The 26,612-nt window shown below is 41.1% G+C and overlaps 1 protein-coding gene across 2 annotated transcripts in view; it reads left to right on the forward strand.

Moving 5' to 3' along the window:
• SEMA5A (semaphorin 5A) overlaps positions 1-26,612 on the forward strand; it is a 512,129-nt gene that overhangs the window by 86,993 nt on the left and 398,524 nt on the right. The window lies entirely within an intron of this gene.

Below are 26,612 nucleotides of genomic sequence, written 5' to 3' on the forward strand. Positions count from 1 at the left end.
AACTTTGTTTCCTAGTGGACATTTGGCAATGTCTAATAATATTTTTGGCGTTGTCATTCAGGGTGGGGAGAGCTGCTGCTCGTATCTTGTGGGTAGAGACCAGGGACACTGCTCAGGATCTCACCATGCACAGACCAGCCCCGCCCATGACAGAGGATTATCTGGCCCCAGATGTCAACAGTGTCAAGGTTTAGAAAATCTGAATACAGCATCACAGATTTGAAAAGACTCCTTTGGATTTTGCCTTTAGAGTGTAGCTTATCAACCAGTAACAACAACATAGATAGCGTTCCCCCAAAGCCACAACGCACAGTGAAAACACCTTCAGGGGGTGTGGAGTACTTTTCCAACAGAGCCAGATGAGAACACATTCCAGGCTAAGTCTGATGCTTACAGCTGTTGATTTGAAACAACTTTGGTGGTCTAGCATCTACTACCAGAATATTTAATACACCTTGCCATTTCTATGACTTTGCTTCCTTGGAAGACAGTGAGCTGCTTAGGGACAGAGGAAAGCCCCACGCTGGCAGCAGAGGTCTCAGTGGCTCGGAGCACCTGCTGAACCTATAATTTTGCAGCAAAATGAGAGTATCCATTTTTAGCACCAGAGTTTTTTTATGGTTTAGATTTTGGCTTTTTTATTTCTATAGCAACTTCACCATGTTTACTCAGGCTCAGGATAAAGGCTCCTTTTCTTTAGAGAATAATTACCACTGACAAAGTTTAGAAAAATAAAAAATTAACTTGCCTGGAAAATAATACTTAATTGTTCATGATGTTGTCCTGACCTCCTGCCCTTCCCTTGAGAAGCCTTTAGTATTTAGGCGATACCATAAGTGTATGTAGGGTTTTGTTTTTTTCTAGATCTAAAGGAACTCTGTCAAATGCAGTTTATCACAAAACCTCCCTCTCTCCCTTTAGTTGTTTCAGTGATCTTTTATTTAGAATTCGTGGTCAGAAGCCATACTTCGCACTTGAGAACACTTTCTCTGCTTTTCTTCAGACTATCTGGTTCCCCAATAAGACTTTCTTGCTCAAAATAAATTAAGAGAGTTTCCCACAAGATGAGTCTTTTGTGAGAGCTTGGATGCAAGTTGCATCCTTATTGTTCTTTTTTTTTTTTTTTTTAAGCATCCACAAAAGGCATTTTTATTGTTCATGTCCCAGGGCATTCTTGAAAAAAAATTTTTTTTTTAAACTTTTAAGGTCAGGGATACATGTGTGGGTTTGTATATAGTTAAACTATGTCATGGGGGTTCATTGTACAGATTATTTCATTGCCCAGGTATTAAGCCTAGTACTCCTTTTTTTTTTTTTTTTTTTTTTTTTTTTTTTTGAGATGGAGTCTCACTCTATGGCCCAGGCTGGAGTGCAGTGGCTGGATCTCGGCTCACTGCAAGCTCCGCCTCCTGGGTTTACGCCATTCTCCTGCCTCAGCCTCCCGAGTAGCTGGGACTACAGGCGCTCGCCACCTCGCCCGGCTAGTTTTTTGTATTTTTAGTAGAGACGGGGTTTCACCGTGTTAGCCAGGATGGTCTCGATCTCCTGACCTCGTGATCCACCTGTCTCGGCCTCCCAAAGTGCTGGGATTACAGGCTTGAGCCACCGCGCCCGGCCCAAGCCTAGTACTCCTCAGTTATTTTTTCAGATCCTCTCTCTCCTCTCCCTCTCCACCCTCTGATAGACCCCAGTGTCTGTTATTCTTCTCTTTGTGTCCATGTGTTCTCACTATTTAGCTCCCACTTACAAGTGAGAACATGCGGTATTTGGTTTTCTGTTCCTGTGTTAGTTTGCTAAGGATAATGGCCTCCATCTTCATCCATGTTCCTGCAAAGGACATGATCTTGTTTTTTTTTTTTTTTAATGGCTGCATAGTATTCCATGCTATATATCTACCACATTTTCTTTATCCAGTCTAAAATTGTCGGGTATTTAGGTTGATTCCATGTCTTTGCTATTGTGAATAGTGCTGCAATGAACATACACATGCCTGTGTCTTTATGGTAGAATGATATACATTTCTTTGGGTATGTATATCAATTAATGGGACTGCTGAGTTGAATGGTAATTCTGTTTTTTAGCTATTTGGGGAATCACTACACTGCTTTCCACAATGGCTGAACTAATTTACACTCCCACCAAAAGTGTCTAAGCATTGATTTTCTCTGTAACCATGCCAGCATCTGTTATTTTTTGATTTTTTAATAATAGCCATTCTGAGTGGTGTGAGGTGGTATCTCACTGTGGTTTTGATTTGCATTCCTTCAATGATCAGTGATGTTGAGATCTTTCTCGTGTGCTTGTTGGCCGCATGTATGTCTTCTTTAAAAAGCATGCTCATGTAAGAGGCAATTTTGGGGAAGACTTGGTGAACACTTTGTTTAGGTTTGGGGTAGAGACACTTCTAGAACTTGAGTATGAGAAAGTCGTGGGATTGAGGTCTTTAAGCCAAGGTTGTAGATAGCAGTGCCACCATCCTAGCAATGGATATAGGCCAGTGATCAAGACATTTGTGTTTTTGTCTTTTATGTTGCCACAGTTTCAGTGTCTTTTTGATCCCTAATTTTTTCTTGCTAGAAAGGCTAACTTAGAGATTATAGGACAGAGTGGAAGTCCCATCCTAGGTAACAGAATGATAAATGGTGAGCATCTGCGGAGTACGTTCATATGTGTGTGCAAGCACACCAAACTATTTAGACTATACTCATAACTTTTTAAATAAAAAAATCGTTGCCTGTCTTTTACTTAGTTGTCTCTGCAGGACTTTACTATTGCTGTTTCCTCCACATATGGTTGTGCAGTGAAGTATCTCTAATTACACCGCTTCTTACAGATGCATCCTTCAGGGAAGAGAGGTAGCAAGGTGTGCTGGAGTGATACCACCGTGGTGTTTCTGAGCAGGTATTCCTGACCCCACGTTTGATTCATACTGTAAAAAAACAGAAGATGATGGGCCTTTACTTGGAAAAATATCATTCTCTATGCCATTCTATCGTCAGGTCAACCAGTACGTGTCAGCCAATAATTGATTTTTCAGTTTCTAACTAAGGACTTTGCCTTACCTGGGCCATTAGTAATAACAGGGACAAGCCGAGGTTTTCAGGCAGCTGACTGCTACTGCTGTAAGCATTTCCATTTGGTGTCAGCTCTTGGTCATGATATTTGCTTTTTTCTAAGTTATAATCTTCCATGCCTTTAAGATACCCTGAAAGATTCAGTGAGCATTCTCTGTAAGACACCTTGAGGAGAACAAAACCAAATCTGAAATAATACCTGGTATTCAGCTTTTCCATGTTCCTACTTTGCCAAAATAGTTTCCTAGCTGATCTTCACACCTGAGCCTTTAACCATCATTTCCGTGCAAGGTCATCTCTATGCTAAGTGTAGGTTTGAGAAAAGCCAATGACCAAGGAATGAGGCATTTCCATGAATGATGTAAATTACAGTGAGCCTGTCTTTACTCAAGTTTTCTCATCCATCTTTGGAGTTAAGACCAAGAGAAGTGATAGAGTACTTGCTAAGCAAGGTTTAGGGAAATCTAAGATAGCAAATTGAGGGAAAAATTGTCAGCTTACTCTTCATAAAAATAACAAAATAGATATTGGCTTAACAACATTTAAGTCTTAAGGTAATAAGCTGACAAATTTCAAAACATAATGACAAAGGTTCTCATAGCTGCTTCTTAGTAAGGGAATACATGGCTTTAATATAACAAATAATTTCATTTGATTGTGTCATACACTATCATTAAAAGGAGAATTAATTTTAGAAGACAGCAATTCCTTAATATTTGGGAGTTCAAAAATGGAAATTTGGAATGTTTCTTTCAGTTTCAAGTTGATAACATTTCAAGACTGAAAATCATTTTTCTCTGTTTTTCCAAAAAATAAAGAAGTAATCAAAATCATTTTGCTTTGAGTGAGTAGGATTTTGCTACTTGAACATCTAGCGTATTATATTTTATTACTAGTTTTTTAATCTTTAATAGTAGACAGATTGAAATAATATACCAATTATAACTCATAAATATGCTTTTAAAAATACTTTAGTATCTGCATAGGCTGTTTCATGTTTTGGGGATATACTTAATCTGTTGAAATAGACTTGCGTCTTTGCTTGAATATATTCTGTTTTGTTAAAACTGTTTTGTTATATGTATTTTTAAAGTCTATATTTATGACAATATTAAATGTATTTCTGTAAATTCACTGACAGTTTTTCTAACCCATGAACTCCTATCATTACACAATTTAGTAATACAGTACTTTACTGTTGCCTGGTCAACAATCAGATTCTTCAATTGTATTATTGATAAAATCAGAATAAAAATCTCCTACTGAGTATTCTCAGAGGTGTTTTATATGAACTACCAAAAATTTGAAAATAAATCTTGACAGAAGATGATGTGGCACTGTCTAATCATCATAGGTCAGTTTAAAAGCTGAACTCTCTGTGGTAACTAATGATGAAATGCTGATATTTTGATGTTATGTTATTTTATTTCACTTATTTGATTAAGACCTTGCTTTCTTTAGAATCACAGCAGAATTGTAAATGGAAAAGGAATCAGTTATCTGCAATGCCTGATTTTGTGCTGTAATTAAAAAGAACCTTAAAAAAAAATCAGGCATTTAAAATATACATTTATATTTTATTATAGACCAGTTCCATTGAATAAACAATCATATAGATTCATTTTAAATAAAATTATTTATCTTTCTCTGTATTTAACAACTTGAGATTTAATGATCTTTATCAGTTATCTACTAATATCAACTCATAAAAATATTACAACAAACTTAGTGACTTAAAAGAACATACATTATATTATGTCACCATTTCTATGGATTAGAAGTCTAGATCCAGCTTTGTTGAGTTTTCTGCAAGGCTGCAATCAAGGACAGTTGACTGGGGCTGTGATCTCATCTGAATGCTCAACTGGGGAAGGATCTGCTTCAGGGTTCATTCAGGCTGTAGGCAGAATTTGTTTCCTTGTGGTTGTAGGACTGAGGGCCTCATTTTCTTGCTGGAGGCTTTTTCAGCTCTAGAGGCTGCCTGCACTTCCTTGTTGTATGGATTTCTCCAGCCTTGCTGTTTGAATCCAAAAGCTAGCCAGGGAGAAAGGGATGCTGGCAAGATGGGTGCTGCAATTTTATATATTATAATCACACAATCATGCATCTATATTATCTTTGCTGTGTTCTATTGGTAGAAATAAGTCACAGGTCCCACCTACCTTCAAGGGATCATGCAGGAGTGTGAACAGGAGGAAGCAGGTGTCAGGGTAGCTGCCTTAAAAGCAGTTTAAATCATGATCCATCAAAGGCTTTCCAGGAAACAGTTCCTTAAAGAAAATAGTGGAATTATGGGACTTTTTAAAAAAAGTTAAGATTTGATATTAGCTATTAACCTTATATACTATGTATAGCATAATATATACACTATTGCCACTGGCATTGATAAAAATCTTTCTGGTTCATATTTTCTTATAAAAATAGATCAAATTATTGGCTGAGTCTTCTAAGACTACTTGAATCAGTTTTCCTACAACACAACTTACCTTATTCTAACTGAAGCTGAAAGTTGTCCCTGGGGGCATTAAAGGATGTCTGTGGTACAAATCTGATTGTAAAATGTGCACATCGTTGGGACTCCCTGCCTAGGAGCCTCTCAGCTTCTTATATCTGTTGTTTGTTATTGGGTTCCTGCCAAACTGATGCTCATACATGTTCCAAGGAGCTGGCACTGCTATTCATGGAATTCAGGGATCCTGTGCTCCATTTTACAGCAAACTCAGCTTTGAACACGGAGTCCTGGTTCTCTGCAGAGTCTTCCCTCCCTCACCCTTGGAGCTTCTGTGTTTGGATCTCTCCCACAGCCCCAGAGCAGTTTGCCAACATCTTGTGTAGCTTGCTGGGCAATCTGACCAAAAGCCACCTTGGTGTGCTGGGTGGCATATGGGCGAGTGCCTGCCGTCTGCATCACCTTAACCGCCTTATTGCTGATGTGCTTATGAGGAGGAGTAGCTTAAAGTATGACGAAGGAGTGTCATTGGCAAATGTTCATCTTAGTTTAGGGTTTATGGATTCTACATTATTTCGAAAGCTTGAGAAAGAGTGAAAGATTCATCAGATCAGTTTTTAGGAGGTAGCAGACTTGGTGATTTAGAACAAAATTGCTATGACTAGGGAACAAAAAAGGCCCTTTGTCATTAGCTCTTTGTGCCTTTACACATTGTGATACATAATGGCATTGTCTCACCCTCAAATAAAAGGAGAGATGCTGGTTTTTCAAGAATTAATTTTCTTTCCTTTTGTACCTCATATCAAAATCTTGTCCTGTGACCCTTTCAAAACTTATTGCCCCCAAAGGCATCAAATTAATGTATTTAATTTTTCTTTTTTTGAAAAGTTGTTTGGAGGAAAAAAATTTTCCTAATCGCAATAGGATGAATCCTTACAGTTGCAAAATACAGAAGAAGAAATCAAATTCCCAGACAACTAGACGTGTTAATCCTCAAATGGGCCTTAAAGAAATTAATCTAACATACCTCGTTTTTATATTAAGCAAGGAGGCACAGATGGGTAAAGTCATGGATGCAGGCTTGTACAGTAGACCATTCCAACACTCTTAACCATCAGCCCTTTGATGTCAGAAATAATTGTTTGTTATGATGATAATAATATTGAAGGGTTAAGAGCAATTTTGAGTGAGGAACTTGGTATGCATTTTGTTGAAACCTCAACATTTACTTGCAACCTGGTTGCTGTTACCTCTCTTTTACAGAAGAAGAAACTGAGAGGAGTTTTATAAAAAAAACAAAAAACAACAGAAATACATATATACTCTGCACAGGTAGAAACTGGTGACAGGGTGTGAACTTAGATCATGGTGCGATTTCTACTCCTCTGAGGGGCTTTTGAGAAGTCCTCCTCAAGGAGAGTTCGTGTGTTGTAGGTTTACACATGTTTCCTTTTTAAGTATTTTAGGAAGTTCTGGGCCATCGTTTGCACATTCAGACGTTGAATTTAGAAGCAGCGGGTGGTTAGTACAAACAGGGAGACCAGTTATTTTCCTGAAAAGCTCTGAAATAGATGCATATTTGGGCTAATTTGCTAGGCTCGATCTAGAATGTGTAGGGGGTATAACAGTATGAAAACTCCAGATGCTTGCAGTGTCTTAAAGGCTTTAAGTTTTTGATGGAGAAAGTATTCCTGGAGAGATGAAAGGCAAGTTTAGTTGCTTTGTAGAACAGTCTGAGCAGGGCAGGGTACTTCTGATCTCTCTGTTTGATCCTATTCTACTTAGGTAAGACAGCCTCATTTAAACACCTCATTGAATGGCAATTTCCAAATGGGTTTTTAAAATGATGTCTGCTGAGAGCCAGTGCTTCTTGAAGTTTCCCCCAGTGCTGTTTCCCACTCCCTTGCCTTGAATCACAGTGTTTATTTTTAAAAGCTTTTGTGGTTCCAGACTTCTGCCTTTGTTATTGCAGCTGGGCTGACTTAGACCTCCCTTTTCTCCTCCAGCCCCTTTGTGGTTTGGGGTCCAGTTAGGCTGCATGAGGACTGGGTTGAAGGGACGGGAGTCTGAGGCCACGACATCTGCTTTTTGTTAGCGCCTAAAATCACAGGTGTCCTTAATTTTGCTCTGCCTGCTCAAAGAAGCCTTCCTTTTTTCTACTTGTTCTTTTTCCTCTGTTTTCTCCTTGAAATCCCTTGAAGGTTAGAGGTTTTAATTTTCTTGTTTTGCTGTGTTTTGTTCTCTGCTTCCTAACCTCCTTCCTCTTCCCTGGTCAAATCCTGATGCTCATCTGTACCCAGAGCCTGACGCTTGTCTTTACAGAAGCAGCCAGCTGCAGAAGAGGATAAACCTCCCAGGTAGGGAGAGCGTGGCTGCCACACACAGTTTCCTCCTTGGCATGGCCAGGGACAGAGCAGCTCTGGGTCAAGCCGTGTAGCAAGTAGCTCAAGCCGCACTGAAAGATGAAGCTGGTGAGTGGAAATTCTTCAGGGAATCTAGAAAGATTTACTTTAATTAGAATTTATGCCCCAATCTAAGTCCTGTAGCTGCAGGCCTCTCTGAAACAAAGAGCTGGCTCTTTCTGTCTTTGGCAGAGACTTGATTCTTTTTAAGCACCTCCTCTGGATTGTCCTGAAATTCTTTTGATCCCTTTTTTCTCTCAGTGCTTTGTGATTTGAGGCTCTCCATACTGTGTCCCCTGCGGACCCACTCCTGCTTCCCGGAAGAAGAAGGGCCTTCTGTAAGTTTTAGTCAAATAACAACCATTTCTCTGCTTCTCAGTTCAAAATTTTAGTGGATCTTAAGCCTTCCTTTCATGTTGTCACCAGATCTCTTTAAAGCTCTCAGTTAATGTATTTATACACACATCCTTATTTTAGCTTCTAATATTCTGAGAGATTGGGGGAATTTTAGAGCATGGTTTGGCTGAAAAGTCAAATGGAATAGTCATTTTTAAATAATTCTCACAATTTCTTATAATAAGATTGCTTGATTACAGTTTCAAACCCTTCTCTGTTCTGGCCCGTTCGTGTTGACATACTGCTTCCCAGTCCTGATGCTTTCTCTAGAAATAAACTGCAATATGCGGCTGGGTGCGGTGGTTCACGCCTGTAATCCCAGCACTTTGGGAGGCTGAGGCTGGCAGATCACAAGGTCAGGAGATCGAGAACATCCTGGCTAACATGGTGAAACCCTGTCTCCACTAAAAATACAAAAAATTAGCCAGGCGTGTTGGCGGGTGCCTGTAGTCCCAGCTACTCGGGAGGCTGAGGCAGGAGAATGGTGTGAACCCGGGAGGTGGAGCTTGCAGTGAGCCGAGATCAGGCCACTGCACTCCACCCTGGGCGACAGAGTGAGTTTCCGTCTCAAATAATAATAATAATAACAATAATAATACATAAAGTAAAATAAAGTAAACTGCAATATGCTATCTGAGCAGAGAACTCGGGCAGAGGTGCAGTTAGTCTGCAGTTCACTCAGCCTCAGGGACACGGTCAGGTAAAGCCCCATCTGATGCTGGTGGAATGAAAATTCTGGCACCTGAATCCTATTTGTAACTCTTGAGTTTGATTTATAACTCATAAATTATTCTGATTTTCTTCATGAATCCATTTATGAGACTACCAACTTAGAATTTTTTTGTGATCGTGATAGACATTAGTCTTCTAGGATCTGCAGCCCAATAGTACGTGCATCCCTTTATTAGTATATGTTCTGGATCTGAGAACATGTGTCATCTAGTTCTTTTATTTTTGTTCACTTTCTTTTGACAACTGACCATGTAGAAATGGAGGTAGAGAAAGATACTCAAATTTCCTTTTCATCATAAAGAGAAGAAAGTGGTTTAAAAGGAAGCCAATTCCACTCCAAAAGGTAGTGGTTATAATTCTTAAGATTATAATACAGAGGAAAACATTGCTAGAGGAGAAGTGCTTAAGACTATCAGGAAGCAATAAAGTGAGGGCTTTGGACCTTTTTATGCTGTGACGTTTATGGATCACTTTGCTTTTTTGTATTGTTTTGCTTTTACGTTAAAGATCTCAGTGTACTAAAATTTATTCAATTGAATTAAGATGCTTTCCTGGATTGGAAAAAACAGCACTGGCTGTTCTGTACCGGTTTAACTTTTTCTCCTTTATACATTTTGTAGCAAGAAAACCTTTTTCAATTCAACACATAACAGATGCGAATATATCAAAGGGACCGCTTATGACTGTTGGTATTTGAAGATTCAAGTTAATAGCCTCAGTTAGCCTTGGTCATCAGGAATATATTATCACAAGTGGAATGAGACACAATCAACTCTTCAGATTGTAATCACCCCTTAAGTCTGGAGAGCAAAGATCATTATCTGATGAGAAGATGAGGATCTGGTTCACATTATGTAATGAGAGCAGTAAAGAGTCCCATGAGTCACAGCCAGAGCCTCCTCCCTCCATTCAACACGTGACCTTGGCCACCAGCCTGTTGTCTCTGATGCCTGTCAATGGTACAGATTTCTGTTTCTGAGGAGTCTATTTTTCACTGTATGATGACTTCAGAAAGGTCTCTGCCCAGGGTGACTAGTGCTAGACAGTCAGGCACCAGTTGCTCCCAGCTTGCAGTCAGCAAGATGAGTTCTGTGCTCCCCTGAAGCAAGAGGGCTAGTACTTTGCTTTCAGCAGTGAGTAGGTAGCTTCCCTTGGATCTCCATCTATGGAGCTGGTTATTCTTCTGAGTGATCTGAAAAAACTCTACTTACACAGTCCTTCAGGTTAGGCTGTTGTGATCCTATGTCAGGCTGGGGAACGCTGATTGGGTATTATATCTGTTGCTCATGTCCTTTGATATTTTACGTCGATTCTACTTATCATTGACAGCATGTAGTAATTATACTCTATAAAGTCACTGTAAACACTGAATTAGCAAAACCTGAACTATTGCTCCTAGGGGAAATACAGGGTTAGGTTCCTGCGAGCGTCTGGTCACAATATTTTTGTCAATTGATCAATAAATAATCTTGTTTCAAGTGCATTTTTTGTTAAAGACAACTTATTTAATATATGCAATTGGTTCATTAACATTGAACTCATGGTCAATAGCACTACAATTGATGCCTAAACAAGGCTTATCTAACACATGCATTTTCTTCATAGGGCACATCACAGCCTTCCTGCACTTAGGAATACCAGCCAGTTCTGCAGCCCTATCCTTGGGGCCATTTTAAACAAATAAATCACCAACAAAAAGTACAAAAGTGCAAAAAATGTGGCACTAAATAGAGCATGTGGAACTTATTTTCAATATGAGAGCTGAAACAAGAACGTGTAGGATTGCCTTGTCTGACCTTGACTGGGAATGCCTGTGTCAGGAGACTCAAATTTTCACTGCTCATGTCCATGAATGACTGGGAAGTGCCTCAAGTTTTTATTCTGAGGTTGCAAATACACTTTAGCTAACAGGTGAGTTTGCAAATATGTAATCCATGGATAATGAGGACCAATTGTATTTTTCTTTCATGAATCTCAATTGCTATGTAAAATAAATAACATATAGACTGATCTGACACCTTTTGTACTTTGAATCCCACAGGTATAAAGTACATGTTTAGACTTAGGATAATGAAGCAGGATTTTCTGTCTATCACAGTAAGTATCTGTGGTGGTTGTAGCATTTCTGGTGGCAGATCAGCGTCTGGTGGCATTGAGTCATTTGACAGGCTTTTCCCTCTGAGGCACCTCTTAGAACAGTCCTTCTTCCTGGATGATGAATTAGACCCCTTTGGGAGCTAATTTGAGCTTTTTGCCTGCCCTCCTGATGGCCTTATTGTTCTTGGGCTTCATTGCTTCTGCATGGACCTGGAGGAGAACAGTGACTCTGGAGGTTTTGTAATAAATATCTTCTTCGGTAACAAGCTGGGTGAGGAAACTGGGGTTCCTCTCATTATATAATTTAGCAGTGCATCTCAGTTTTTCTTTTAAAATTTTGTTTTGGGAGAGTGTGGCTAGAATCTCAAAGAAAGTTTTGTTTGGTCTGGGTTAAAGAATGCAGCCGTATTTGCGGGGGTTCACCTTGACTTTCTTTTCAACATGACCTTAATAATTCTTTCCAAAACAGAATGCCACCCTCTTTGCCCTGGTGGGAGCAATTAGAGGCAGGGCTGGAATAATCTGAGATGGGATGCATCTTGCCTGGGAGACTGTGTATTATCAGGTGTCAGGGAACGCTGACTGTGACTGGATAGCAGTTCCTCTTCAAGCTGCTGACTTCTGTTGACAGGGCTAGGGCAGCTTTGGAATTCCAGCGCAGCTTCGGCTCCGGGAAGCAAACCACTGCTTCACAGCCACGTGTCTGTCAAAGCAAATTGGAATTGAGGAGAAGGGAGCTCCCTCTGGCCATTTGAGCCAGAATGAAGATGTCTTTTGAGCAGTGACAGCTTCCGGAGTGAATGTTCTTGGGGAACAAAGCCATGTCATTGTAATTTCTCTGCCCTTCCTTTCTTTAATGGTCTGTCCTCAGCATTAGGAGACACGGCAGGGCCAATTCTGAGCTGCAGGGGTGACAAATGGAAGAAATCTGGTGGAAAAGGTGAAGAAAGTGGGTGAAAGGAAGAGTCTGTTTCTACTGATACAGTTTTTTATGTAACATCAGGTGGATGAAGTGTAGGGCTAATGCCTTTCAATTTTTCAGATTTCCTTCATCATTATTTTTTCCTCCTCTTCTACCAGGTGGCTCAAGTAGAACTGCAGTCCTTACTTGCTGTTTCCTCCATGCTGGTAGGTTGCCTTGTCTGCTAAGGAGAGTTACTGTCTGCCATCCTCAGCCATGCAGGAAAGAAGACGAGGAAGGTGACATGGCCCCAAGTTCACAGCAGAGGGAATCAAGAAACCTGGGCCATTTCTTACCCTCCTTGTTTCCATTTCAGGGAGGTTATGATCAATTTGCATCTTCTTAAATACTGGTGAAAGAACTCTGTGTACTCCAGAATACAAAAATAGGAGAAATCTAACTTGAAGGGATTGGGAGTAGTTGATCAAGGAATAGCAATAGACACCATATTATTGCATCAAATTATGGTTTGGTGGTTTACCTTCGACGTCTTTGAGATAAGCAGCTGTCACCAACATTTCACCCCACTTTTCTGACTATAGCTCTTTTACAATAGTTAGGAAAGGGGCATGACTTATGAGATTGTTAGTGAATAATGGATAGCTATGCCCCTTCTTCCAGCGCACCCTGAAGAAGAGAAGCAGTAAAGGGCACACAGGGCAAGGCAGTTTGTTCCCAGTCTAATGATGGGTCTTGTCATCTCCCCAACAATGCTGCCAGCTTCCCATTTGAATGAGGAGTCTTGTTTGTTGTTTAATTTCCCCAGCGTTTACAGTGGCTACTGTAATGATAGGCTGGTTCATGATTAGATGGTTTCTCTGACGGGGCGTGTGAGGAGACAGAGACAGATTTTATATTAGCACGCAGCAGAGTGGCTAGATGTCTGCTGATCTGAGAGAGGATATGGATGAGAAGCGTAACTGACAACAGCCTCTTAGTTGAACCCTTGAGTCTGTATATTAGAAAAAAAAATCACAAACAAGGACAGGTCTTTGAACTGCTGTAGTCTGACTTTATTTCTGCGTCATTGTTTTGTCCCCTTCAGAATTATACAAGTCTTTCTTTTTAAAGCTCTGTATTCAATTATTAGGCTGATTTCTCTTATGGAGTACTTTCCCATCCACAGACCTAAAAAGCAGTTGATGAGAATTTTAAGTGTGAACTAACCAAATACAACATGTAATAAAGTCGAGATTAAAACACACATTTTGAAGTCAAGCACAGAATGCTGCTAAGGACATATTGATTTTCTGATGCTGAATTAACTAAAACTATTTTCAGTTTTTTTTTTTTTGATGTGGTAGATCACATTATAATTTCATTTTTATTTTAGCCAGAGCACATATGTGTTTTCTAAAGCCTTCTGTAAAATAGAAAACTGGGCAGTGAGAAGAAAGCTCCTTCAAACTTTTCTCTGTGGCTGACTGGGGAAAGGGGACAGCTGGGTGAGTGGTGAGGGGTGTGGGGTGTGACAGGCAGCAGCGAGGGGTCAGATGCTTTCAGGTCATTGGGCGGGTGAAGGAGCCTGAAGCCTATGCTTATAGAAGGAGAATGGGAGTCCAGATAGCAAAAGTGAGGACTGTTTTAATCAATGACTGTAGAATCACTATATACAGGAACACTCCTGTTGAACCAAGTATCATTAATTTCAGACACTGGAACAATTTATACTTAGCAACTGGCCTGATATCCATGAAAATGAGCTTACTAAGGGGATTATCAGTATAAGCGTGACATTTACAAAGATATTGTTTATATTTCTAAGGGGAAACTATTTTCCTTCTTGGTCCCTGTTGGCCACCGTATTGGCCTCGTCGTGCCTGCTTGACTGTGTTCATGAGCAGCCCTCCTCCTCTGGAGATGTCTCTGAGACTGAGAGTGGTTTTCAAGGGCAGTCGAGACAGCTGCCCCAGGGGGGGTCTGTAGAAGGATCTTGGTATAGGGGACTCAGCTTAATGGACAGGAAGGGGAGACATCGGTATGTTTGCACAGGGGAGTCTGTGCAAAGTTGAGTCCTTTTATGAGCATGAACAGGATGGACAGCCATTGTTATGTAAAACAGGGAGATCTAATCTCCTATGAATAGCATGGAAGGTTCTTCTGAGCCTAGAAAACCTCCTAAGGAGGATTGAAAAGAGAATTTTATTTTGAGGAAAGATGGGATCAGGGTAGGCTTAGAGCCTCTGGACGTGGAAGCTGCAGTTTTCTCTAATCACTTGTAAGAAAGGGACTCCTGCACGCTGCTATCTGCCAAATGTTACCCAAGCACCTTCTCTGTGTGTGGTATCTTCTAGATCTGGGTGAGGCTCAGGTCATCTCCAGGTACCACCCGGATTAATTTTCCCTGCATTTTTGGGTGATTTTGATTGATGTTAGAGCTAACTTTAGGGATATGCCCCTGTTAATATTTACACACATTCGGAGATAAAAGTGAGAAATGTTCATCAAACTGTTGTTCTTTTTTTTCTTTTTTCTTTCTTCAACTTTTATTTTAAGTTCCAGGGTGCATGTGCAGGATGCGTAGGTTTATTGAAGAGGTAAACATGTGTCATGGTGGTTTGTTGCACAGGTCAACCCATCGCCTAGATATTAAGCCCAGCGTCCATTAGCTATTCTTCCTGATGCTCTCCCTCCCCCATACTCCCAACAGGTCCCAATGTGTGTTGTTCCCCCCCATATATCCATGCATTCTCATTGTTCACCTACCACTTGTAAGTGAGAACATGTGGTGTTTGGTTTTCTGTTTCTGCATTAGTTTGCTGAGGGTAATGGCTTCCAACCTCATCCATGTCCCTGCAGAGTTCATGATCTTGTCCCTATTAACGGCTACATAGTATTCCATGATGTACGTGTACCCCATTTTCTTTATCCAGGCTATCACTGATGGGCATTTAGATTGATTCCATGTCTTTGCTATTGTGAGTAGTACTGCAATGAACATACAGGTACATGTATCTTTATAACAGAATGATTTATATTCCTTTGGGTACATGCTCAGTAATGAAATTGCTGGGTCAAATGGTATTTCTGCCTCTAGGTCTTTGAGGAATCACCACACTGTCTTCCAAATGGTTGAATTAATTTCCATTCCCACCAACTAAACAGTTATTCTTGAATATGCTCATTTACTTGGGCATGGCCTTGGGAATGCAAAGTCAGCTGACTAAGACAGAAGCCCGCCCTTGACCAGGAGACAGAGAAGTAAACAATGGAGGGTGATGGGAGAAACAGAAAGGCCAGCATCAAGTGTCACCGTCACAGAGGAGAGGCAACCACATCACACTGGGATGTCAGGGCCACCTGGATTTCAGAGAGCCAGCAGGCAAGGCTGTTAGGATGAATGGCTTCAGTGATGAAGTCAAGCCAATAAGAGAAAATCTAAAGAACAAGAATTACAGAGATTTGGATTTAGTTTCATAAATAAACTTCACGGGTACCACCAGGAGAGGTGTTACTATCTCAGTGGCTTAGCAAATCAAAACCAAAAAGCTGAGTCACACCAGCCGTCAGTTTAATACTGTTCATGCCACAGAGGGAGGGGAGGAGCTGTCTTGACAGATAATGAATGGGAAACATAAACCCAATTCCATTGTTGGGATAGGCAGAAAGGGCGGGGCTAACTCCCTGCTAGGGGTTTACCATGTGTCAGGCATAGCCCTAAGCACTGTCTGTGTAAAATAATGAAACACAGTTTTGTCAAACATGGTTTGCATTTCAGATTGGTCTTGTTTCCTTCCCATTGAGTTTCACAGAGTGGACTTCCATTGAATGTTGGCAGTTGGGATGGACTCTGGCTCCTTTAATAATTGGTGAAGTTAGAACTTTCCTGAGATTATTCATGGTTTCTCTTCCAACTCTGTATGTTAGGTCCGCAGGATAGCTCAGCAAGGTTGGGGAGAGTGTTCAAAGTAAAGAGGACACTGTTAAATCAAGTTCCTGGGTTGAATTTTTAAGGGTATGTGTTGGAAAACAAAGGGAAGAAGCATCTTGGCCCCTCCAAAAGTGCATCCACTTCCCCAGCAGGTTGACTTCAGGACATGCTGACCTTTTGGTTCTGTTTGGGTGTCCGACTGGATCAGGTTTTCTCCTAGATGAAGGCTGCAGAGTGGGCAGAGAGGCACCATGACTAATCAAAGGCAGCTGGCATGGGTGCTTTTGCATATTAGTGAAACTGTTCCATGTCTTCATTTGGGAGGAAGTTTCAGGACAGTTTGTGCTAAAATGGATGACATGACTCATTGCCAAATGTGAAAAAAATAAGTCATTACATTCCCCCACATGTGTAAACTCTCTAAACACAGCAGTGTTTATAGGAAGGTAAGACACCATCTGTTTTGTTGTGTTGTAGCTTATTTCTCCTTTTTAATCACTAATTTATATTGAGAGGATGACAAATAGAACAGAATTAGATTTTTGGTTATGCAACACACTCAGGGATTCGTATAATGTTAAGTTCTCTATAAAACATGAAACGAATGTTTAGGTGGAATGATTCACATTCCTGAGCAACTTGCCTGCATGCCGTAATGCGAAAGTGGGATGCTTTTTTCTTCTTTAGGCCTTGGTGCCCATCTTGGACGATGAAAGACCCAACAGGTCATTGGGACTGATTTAGAAGGATTTAAAAGTCTTCTTTTTCATGTATTCAAAGAAGCAAACATTCTAAAACGACTCCAGAGCATTTGCTAGATTTAAGCCAGAATAGAACACCAGAGTTTGTCTTCCAAGGCAAAACACAATTGGCTTGGCCAAGATCATTGTATATACCATGTAAAACAGTGACACTAGGGCTTAAGTATCTAAAATAAGTGAAGTCACGGAGAGCCCAATATGCACATTGGATTGGCTTGCACGGGTTTATACTAATCTCCTTTCCATTACAGAGTCGAAGGAGCACATCCTTTCATTTCTCTTTTCTGAGTTTGTAGTTGGAAACTTCTGAAAATCTACTGCCTGTTCTGTTTTTAGGAAAATATATTTCTGAATGATTTTATCAATTGCCATTTCACTAATAATTCATTGTGAATTTCAGTTAGCCAACTTTTATGGGATAAATGAGCTCCTCTCTGTTTTCATATTTCTCAACAGACCTGTCTGCCTCAGCTCAGCTTTTTCTCTGAGAAAGGTTTGGTGTCAGATGTGGTTTAATCTGTGGCAGGCATTTTGCTCTTCTATGTAATGACCCAAGGGCTGATATAAGAACCCAGCCCATTTTTTTTTTTTTAATGTTTTAACAGAGATAGTTAAGTAACAAGAGAAGTTAAATAATTTTTTAAAGAGTTAAATCTTAATATTAGAATTAAATCTTAACTTTAGGTCTAGAGTTAAATCTTGAGTCTCCTCTGTGTGGGCAAACTGCTGCTTACAGAGTCAGTCTTGTTGGATGTGTAGTTCTGAATAAGTAGGAATTGAGAGACCACATTTTTCAAAGGGTCTCAGACACTGTTTTTTCCTGGACTCTGAGATTTTCCTCTACAAAGGATTGATCAATTTAGCTGTCAGAGTGGAAGCCCAGAGGCCGGTTGTCCATGCAAATTAACCAGTTGTGCAAGCGCTTCAAAATTGCCTGCATGAAAAGTGAGCCTGCCCTTTGAAAATCTGGCACATGGTGGCTGAAATAAGAAAGTATTCACTATTCTGAGGCCCTGGTGTCCTTAGAGAGCCCATAACAGAAATTGCTCATTTTGAGCAGTTGCTTAGTTTTTGGCAACCTGTTTGCTTTAATAAAGAAGTCATTTTTGCCCCTGTCTTTCTTCTCCTCAGCCCCCATGCCTCTTTGCAGCTCAGAACACATCATTGTCTCGTGTGGGAGTAATGAAATAGGAAGTGTTTACTCCAGCTTTATTTCCGTTACTGAGGCAATACTGAGGACCAGCTATTTCTACTAGCTTTAAATATTCACCAAAGGATAATCTGCATGAAGACAGAATGGAAAACAATTGGATTTCTTCCTCCCAAACTGTTGTTAGGATTAGTCAATGCTTTGAGGAACAAAATCCCCTGTTACTTTGTTTATTCTTCTTTAGGTCTGAGTTATGTTTAATATTTCTAGATCATTCCATTCACACTGACTACTGTCTGATGGAGAGAGGGGTCTCAAGCTGGATCTGGGCATGAAGGCTCCAAGTGGGAAGAGTGTATCTCTTTCATGCCATCTTACTCTTTGGATACAACTTGTAGAAGTGCCTGCTCTTCTGTACAGGAAAGTCGCACTTGCCCCTGCCAGTCATCGAGGCAGATGTTTGCATGATTAAATGACCTAGGTGTGAGGTCATCTGTCATCACGTGAGGACTTACTGTCCATGAGGCCTTGACCTTTGGGACTGGTCGCCAGGTGTTCTTACTTTGGCCCTGTGGGAGCCAGAGACTCAGTGAAGGGCAATCTCAACATCTGACACTTTCTTTTTTTTTTTTTTTTTTTTTTTTAATGGCATGAGAAATATTTACTGAAGGGATTCTTTATTAAATGTTCTTGATAAATATGTGGAATTATTTCTAGATCAAATATCAGCTGGTTGCTAATGAGATTGTTTGTGATTTGGGGAAAAGCGATTCCAAAGGCTGAATTCCTTGAGGGCAGAGACCTCCCATGTCATTGTGGTCTTACGCATGTCATTCAGCATAACACCCAGTGTGCTAAACTGGGATATGGGAAAAAGTCTCTGATTGGACGCACAAGCTGATGTGGAAAGTAAGGCCATTTATTTGCTTATTGGAATGCAATATTGTTGCATTTTATATCTATAATGATCTGATTATAAATATGTGTGTGTGCTCTCTCTGTACATTTGTCCCACAGTTTGTGTAAGGTCTCTAACTTTCTAAAGCCACGGGTGTTTGCATCAGTGCTGTCCCTGCTAGAGACACGACTTCATTCAGAACCTGTTTGTCTGTGCAGAGCTTGGCTGGGGTCATGCACAGATTCTGTATTTAGGCCGGTGCAGGCAAACCAAGCGGCAAAGGAACATCATTAAGAAAGAAAAACCTTTAAGAGCTGGGCCTACTATATCCTATCTCTTTCTAACTCTGCTGTCAGCACTTAGACATCAAAATGTCAAATACTGTTCAAAATTTAGGTGGTGCAACTACTGGGTATCTACCCAAAGGAAAATAAGTCACCATATGAAAAAGATACTTGCACATGCATGTTTATAGGAGCACAATTCACAATTGCAAAAATGTGGAACCAGTCCAAGTGCTCACCAATGAACAAGTGGATAAAGAAACTGTGGTATATCTATACAATGGAATACTACTCAGCCATAAACAGGAATGAATTCATGGCATTCACAGTGACCTGGATGAGATTAGAGAATATTATTCTAAGTGAAGTAATGCAGGAATGGAAAACCAAACATCATATGTTCTTATTTATAAGTGGGAGCTAAGTTATGAGGATGCAAAGGCGTAAGAATTACACAATGGCCTTTGGGGACTCGGGGGAAAGGGTGGGAGGTGGTGAGGGATAAAATACTACAAATAGGGTACAGTGTATACTGCTCGGGTGATGGGTGCACCAAAATCTCACAAATCACCACAAAAGAACTTACTCATATAACCAAACACCACCTGTTTCCCAATAACCTATGGAAATTAAATAAAAAATTAAAGAAAAAACACTAAAAACAATTTAAGTGGTGATATTGAACAAATCCAGAGATCTATCTTTAAAAATTACCCCATTTTTCATTTGAGTCCTGACCCTGTCTTGAATGTAAAGTGGCCAGCAATCTTATATTTGGGAGTCTCAATGGACTTGCTCCACGGACCAGCTTCTGACCCCAACCAGTGCTGGCCTGTAGAGGAGAGAAGGGGAGGGGTACGCGGCTGCTCCCTGGACCGTGGTAAGAGTGGCTGGGGCTGGCTGCTGCCTTCATCGTACAATTTCTTCATCACCTCAAGCTTTTGTGCATTTTGCTTTTCCTTTTCAAATTGTTTCCTTGAATGCTGGAATATTTGCTCAGGAATGTGGTGGCAGGTGACAGCAGACGTTCTGCCAGTGGAAGGGAATGGCCAGGAACTGTCCTGCCTCCCTCGTACCTGAAGCTGACATTGCTGTTATTTGTATCCTTCAAAGACATCTAATGCAGGCGTGAGAACCATAGCTAATAAAATTATATGGTATTTAGAACTTTTGTGAAATAAGTAGATTTTAGCTGCTCTTACCTCAAAAACTATGACTATGTGAGATGATAAATATGTTAATTTGCTTCACTATGGTAACCATTTTACTGTCTATATGTCACCATTACATCATATTGTAAACCTCAATTTTCCATAAAATTTATTTTAACAAAAGTTGAAGGAAACACTAAAGATCCATTTTATAATGATAGATTATATCATATTTTTCGGTTGGCTGCACTATTTCAGGACATCCTGTTACCCCTGTACCTGCTTGTAGTGTATTTTTCTTCCCCCTCTTCCTTTTGTCTTGCTCTTCCTTCCCCCTCCCCTCTCTCTGCTTTCTTCCCTACCACTTTTGCCTCAAAGGCTTGTTCTCTGTTCCTGTCACACACTCTTTGTTTTCTTGAGTGCCTGGGGTTTCCAAGGATCCCCAACACAGAGATTGCCATTCTTTCAAGGGACATTGTTATCCTAAATGTCCAGTGTTGATTTATCTAAGCGCATTTGTGTGGAGACCACCTATGTGGAACAAGTGACAGAGGCTGTCAGAGGTGACCTCATGGAAGCCTGGACAGCCGGGCTAGGGACAGTGACAGAAAGGGTTGCAGTGCTTACAGCCAGAGTGAATGGCATTTCATTATCCCACAGCCCACCTCTGAGTGCTGGGTCCTCCGCATAGTTCCTTTCAGTCAAACCAGTGGCACTGGATGAAGGCACTTCCAAAAATAATGCCCTTTACTCATTTTGTATTTTAATTCCTACTGAGAAAATTCTGATTTTCGTCATTTAGGTTATTGCCCTAAATTCAAGAACATTCATTCCTCAGTAAGTACATGCTGAGTTTTTAGACTGATGTTTCTATATAAGTGATTCCTTGCAAAAATGGACTGTGATGTTTTGTCTTTTTATTTAGCATATTTTGAAATCTATTTTAGAAGGCTAATATATTTCTGGGAATGTGGAATATATTTTCTTCATGAATAATTCCAATGTGATATGCCATTTGTTGCTCCTGGGTTTTAAATGTTGACGTTTAGGGCCCAAGCTGCACACTTAGTCACGTGGGGTCCCCTGACTGTGTTTGCCATGTGGCTTATGGCCATCCTCAGGATCAATGACTTGCTTGAAAAACTCTAAGAATGTATAAAACCTGTTGTATTAGTGATTATGGTTGATCTCAGTCAAAGGGTACAGCAGTACCCTTTACACTCCAGCTGTGGAAAAGGTGCACAGCTGGAGTCCGGGAGAGGCTGGCCAGGAGCTTCTGATGGTCTCTTTCTGGTGGAGACACATGGACAGTGCTTCTTCCCCTACAAGGATATATGGCAACATGCATGGGGTATTGCCAACCAGGTGACTTCACCTGAGCCTTGGTGTCCTGAGTTTTTATTGAGAATTGACCACATAGACACGGCTAGACTAATCCAGGGAGGCCCAAGCCCTCAGCCATTAACCACATAGTTAGCCTAGACTATCTGTGTGGCCTAAAGCTCCCCTAAAACAAAGTCTCTCATCAGGCAGGACATTCTAAGGTCTTAGAGGTGATTTCCCAGGAACTTGGCAAGGGCAAGGTGCATCCTTTACTGTAATTCTCCTCATACTTGGAGTTCTCTGGTGGCAGCTTTTTGCCCCAGTTTCTCCCCTTCTTGTATTGTGCATCCTCTGCAGAGCTGCCATATTCACCCTCCCAAAGTTTGCTCACCCTGACATTCCACTGAACCTTCAGTGACTCTGCCTTCCTTTGGATGAAGTCTCATCTCTTTCTCATGTTAACATTCCCTACGATCTGTGTGTCATATACTTTTCCCATCTCTTAGCTGTCTGGAGTGGCTGTTTTGAGCCATCCATCCATGCCCTTGCATGTGAGTGACCTTGCAGGTAGTCATCGTGGCACATGCTCCTGCTAGCCGATGCTGGCTGCCTCCACACACTCCTGAGGCCACCCTCCCTGCTCCTTGGCCTCTCACCTGGAATCCACCCTCCTGTTTACTTCCTTGTCTTCCTCCAGAGACTTGAGCATGAGGCCAGCTTTCTGTCTGTGATTCTCCTGGCTTTGCAGTCCAGATTTTTACCTTTGTGGGATCACTTTTTTTCACCTATCTCATTCAGTTTGCACTCCTACAAACTCTTATTGTGGTGGACGCCGTGGTGGGGTTTCCACTCAACTCCAGGGTACCAGGAACTCATGCTTTAACTCACCATGGTGCTGGCCTAAATGGCTCTTCTCTTATACCTGATGACTTTCAGCTGTCCCTCCCTCATCCACTGTTTGTTTCACCTGCAATGCACCCACTAAAACATACTTCAGCATCTCTTTTAATAGACTCCTTATCTCCTACTCATCCCTCGGAGCCCACATCACATTTCCCATTTTCAGAAATCTTTTCCTTGACTCTTCTGCCTGTAAGTAACTTTTCTTTCCTCCAATTTATAGTATTTACTGAACCACATAGCAGAAAAATCATATAGAGAGCTCCTGAGAGTGTAATAGTTTCTTGCTTTGTCTTCTAAACACCCACCAAGGGTGGCCATGGGGCTGCGCTGTGCATGGTGATTAACTGAGGGACTGATGTTGAGAAGCCTGTCAATTAAACACCATGGCCACTGGCGGAATTCTTGCCTTTGGGAAATGCTGGCCTAGCAGTTCTTAGGTTTCTTGAACCTGTATCTTTTAGGGTTTCTTTTCATCACTCCACTAAACTTTCTGATGCCAGGCGGTCTTTTCTATTTTTATTTCCAGTGTAATCTTACTGTTGTACAGTTTCTAAATTCAGCTCGTAAGACTGGCCTGGCATGTACATTTCTGTCATGTATCTTCAGGATAAAGGCTACCACTCAGCTCACCTTTCGTGTCCAAAATAATGTTTAAGTCTACATCTTACCTCATTCTGAGTAAGCTGGGCAGGGAAAAGGTGGCATATTTTCGCAGAAAGTCATGTGCTGATGAGCACTTAGTGAGGTATAATTGATATGGAATCTTCTTCATGTCGTTCCATTTAGAGACAATTTGAAGAGCGTAGGTGGCCACAGGGCAAAACTTCTGGGAAAGAGTTACTGTTTGTAAATCAAAAGTGTTGTCATGATAATTCTGCACATGTATGTTCATGGTGGCATTTTTAATAAGCAGAACTCTGAAAATTATGACTCAGGATTTCAGAGGTTGTTCGTACCAAGGTTAGTGCTAAGCTAAAAGAGAAAAGAATAAGGGTAATATGGAATTGAGTCAAATAGAGAAATTTCTACATTTACAAAAAATAAGCAGTTTCTTATTAAATGGGTAGTTAAGTGTTGCTTAAAAATTTTCCAACTTCCGGTGTAGTTGGAAAATTTTTAAGCGACACTTACACTGTTGGTGGGATTGTAAACTAGTTCAACCATTATGGAAAACAGTATGGCGATTCCTCAAGGATCTAGAACTAGATGTACCATATGACCCAGCCATCCCATTACTGGGGATATTCCCAAAGGATTATAAATCATGCTGCTATAAAGACACATGCACACGTATGTTTATTGCGGCACTATTCACAATAGCAAAGACTTGGAATCAACCCAAATGTCCATCAGTGACAGACTGGATTAAGAAAATGTGGCACATATACACCATGGAATACTATGCAGCCATCAAAAAGGATGAGTTTGTGTCCTTTGTAGGGACATGGATGCAGCTGGAAACCATCATTCTTAGCAAACTATCACAAGAACAGAAAACCAAACACCGCATGTTCTCACTCATAGGTGGGAACTGAACAATGAGATCACTTGGACTCGGGAAGGGGAACATCACACACCGGGGCCTATCATGGGGAGCGGGGAGCGGGGAGGGATTGCATTGGGAGTTATACCTGATGTAAATGACGAGTTGATGGGTGCTGACGAGTTGATGGGTGCAGCACAGCAACGTGGCACAAGTGTACATATGTAACAAACCTGTACGTTATGCACATGTACCCTAGAACTTAAAGTATTAAAAAAAAAAAAAAATTTCCAACTTCCAGTCTGGGGTGAGCCTCTGGGGCTATGTAATTCCTTTGCCTTTTGGCTTTCTTCTCAGTTTTCTAGAAAATATGTCAGTGATTTATGATTAATGCACTGGCTAATTTACGACCTTGCTGGGAGAGGACAGGGGGTGTCTGCTTCTGGACCTGCAAGAATGGTTGTCTGTTCCTCTAGCTTGGCTCCAACTCAAGGTCTCTGCATTGTTACTGTTGTTTCAGCTCCTGAGTGCACGCTCCCACGCACACGTGGGTGTCCTGGTGAGCACCCTGTCTTCCCCAGGCAAGGGCTGACCCGCAGGAGTAGAAAGTCCCAATACTGTTCACTTGGCTGACAAGCACTAGGCTGGTAAAATATCTTTTTCACCATTTATGTAAACACAGGCATAGTAACAACCCTTTTGGGTGGACACCGTTGAATCCTGCTGCTGGGACCGATTTCCTGTTTAGACATCATATTCTATAGGAAGCTGTGTTTTCCCCCAAGCCAAGAGAGCTCTGTCCTGTGGGTATTGCTTTTCCACAAGGAAGAGGCTGGGTTTTGGAGTCTGTTGGTTGGACCAGGACTGGCTGGCAGTCCAGGCTGTGGGCTGTCCGTGCTGAATTCAGCACGGATGTCTTCTTCCTGCAGTATTTGCTTTCTGGTTGTGTTACTGATTGTGAATTCTTACAATGTTCTTTTTGGCCCCAGTCTCTGTCATTTAAGAGACTGACCCATATTCTGCAGGTGTGGTTTTGCTGTCCAGCTGAGGGGTCACATCAGCTCATTTGTGACCTCACTGAGGGAGGCAGGAGACCTATTAGCCCTGTTTTTAATGTAGTTCTGAGACGTGGGAACTTACAGAAATTGCCAGCTATTCATGGCAGTAACCAGAGAATCTGTCAAACTTTATTACTTAAATTTCAACTCAGATCTAAACAACTATAAGGATGTTTTAGTAATAATTGTTGTAAAACAGATTTTAGGACTGGAGAGAGGAAGCTTGTGTATTCAAACATGCCATTTAATAAAGAAGTTTCAACTAACATATTTTGTTGCCACACCCAAAGGTGATATTAGTGATGTCGTGAAAAAGCAATTGGCCGCTCTTAGGAATATTTCTGAGACTGAGTGTTCTTCCCTGGCTCCTCTTTTGGCTTCAAGGATTTGCATCTGCACTTTGTCCTGTCCAAAGGATGATGTCACCGACTTTCGAAGACTCTGCTGGGACTGGAGGGTTGGCTGTGCTGCACGATGTGAGGGTGCCTGGGCTGCTGGGGCGTCTCAGGCAGGCATGTCCCAGTGTGTTGCCCTGGGTCACCCCCTTGCTTCCCATGAACATACCAAAGGCCCGTCCTGGAGGAAGGGAGCCTCATGGAGAGGTAGTGCCACCTTGTCCTGTTCCCTGGCCTCTGAACCCTAGGGCTTCTGAAATGGCAATTCAGCAGGTATACAATTTTATAAATTTCCAGCTGCTGTTGTTCAGTTCATTTTCTGCAGGCAGATGGCCTTGGATCATGACTGAAGCTGACCGCGTGGGAATCACTGCCTAGAGGGACAGCCAGAATGTTCTGGAAAGTTCTTTCTCCAATTTTCCCTTCATCAGGGTGGGGAGGAAGAATGTCAGGGTGTTTTACATCTATAGCAGTCAGAAGCTGCCACCTGGGAAGAGAAGAGAGAAACCAGATGAATGAGGAGAACAGAAAAAAGCATGAGCCCTGAAATGCAGTATTTGAAGTCAGGCGTCCTTCACTGGTGATGAACACATTTCTCATATGGATCATAGATGGAAAGTCACCTGTATTTTCAGCTTCTGGCATTCATGTTTCTAGGGAGGCTTGTGTTTTGTGGTCATCTTTCCATCCAATGACAATATCGAGTTTTCAGAATTTTTGTATATTAAATTGAATGAGGAGATTGGACAGGTTTACTTGGTTTTGGCAAAGTGGCTTGTTATTCATGATGTATCATTCTTTTTCTATAAAGCCTCATAACTGTGTACCTAATAAATTAATATGTAAATAAAAATATAAACTCACATTTCTAGCAGAGTTTGTGCTTCTGCCTTTATCTCCTGTTTTTGAAATGCATTGTATAAGGTACCATGTGTTCCAAAAAATGGAATGAGTCATCATGAAATGGATAAATTCATATAATGAATCTTAATTTAATTTTCAGACTGCTTGAGATAATTTCAATGGGTTTGAAATAATGGTTCTTTTGGATGTTTCATGAGAGTTATTTCATCTGTTAACAGCATTTAAACGTTCATTTCTCCTTTTCTGAAGACAACGAATCTGTTAGTGCACACGATCCTGAACTAGGGTAGCATGATTGTGATGCCAAGCTGTCCTGCGTCACTGCTCTAATCCTACGTGGCTAAAGCAGCTTGTGCTGAT

Source organism: Macaca thibetana, chromosome 6, assembly GCF_024542745.1.
Source record: "Macaca thibetana thibetana isolate TM-01 chromosome 6, ASM2454274v1, whole genome shotgun sequence".
NCBI classification, from domain to species: Eukaryota; Metazoa; Chordata; class Mammalia; order Primates; family Cercopithecidae; genus Macaca; species Macaca thibetana.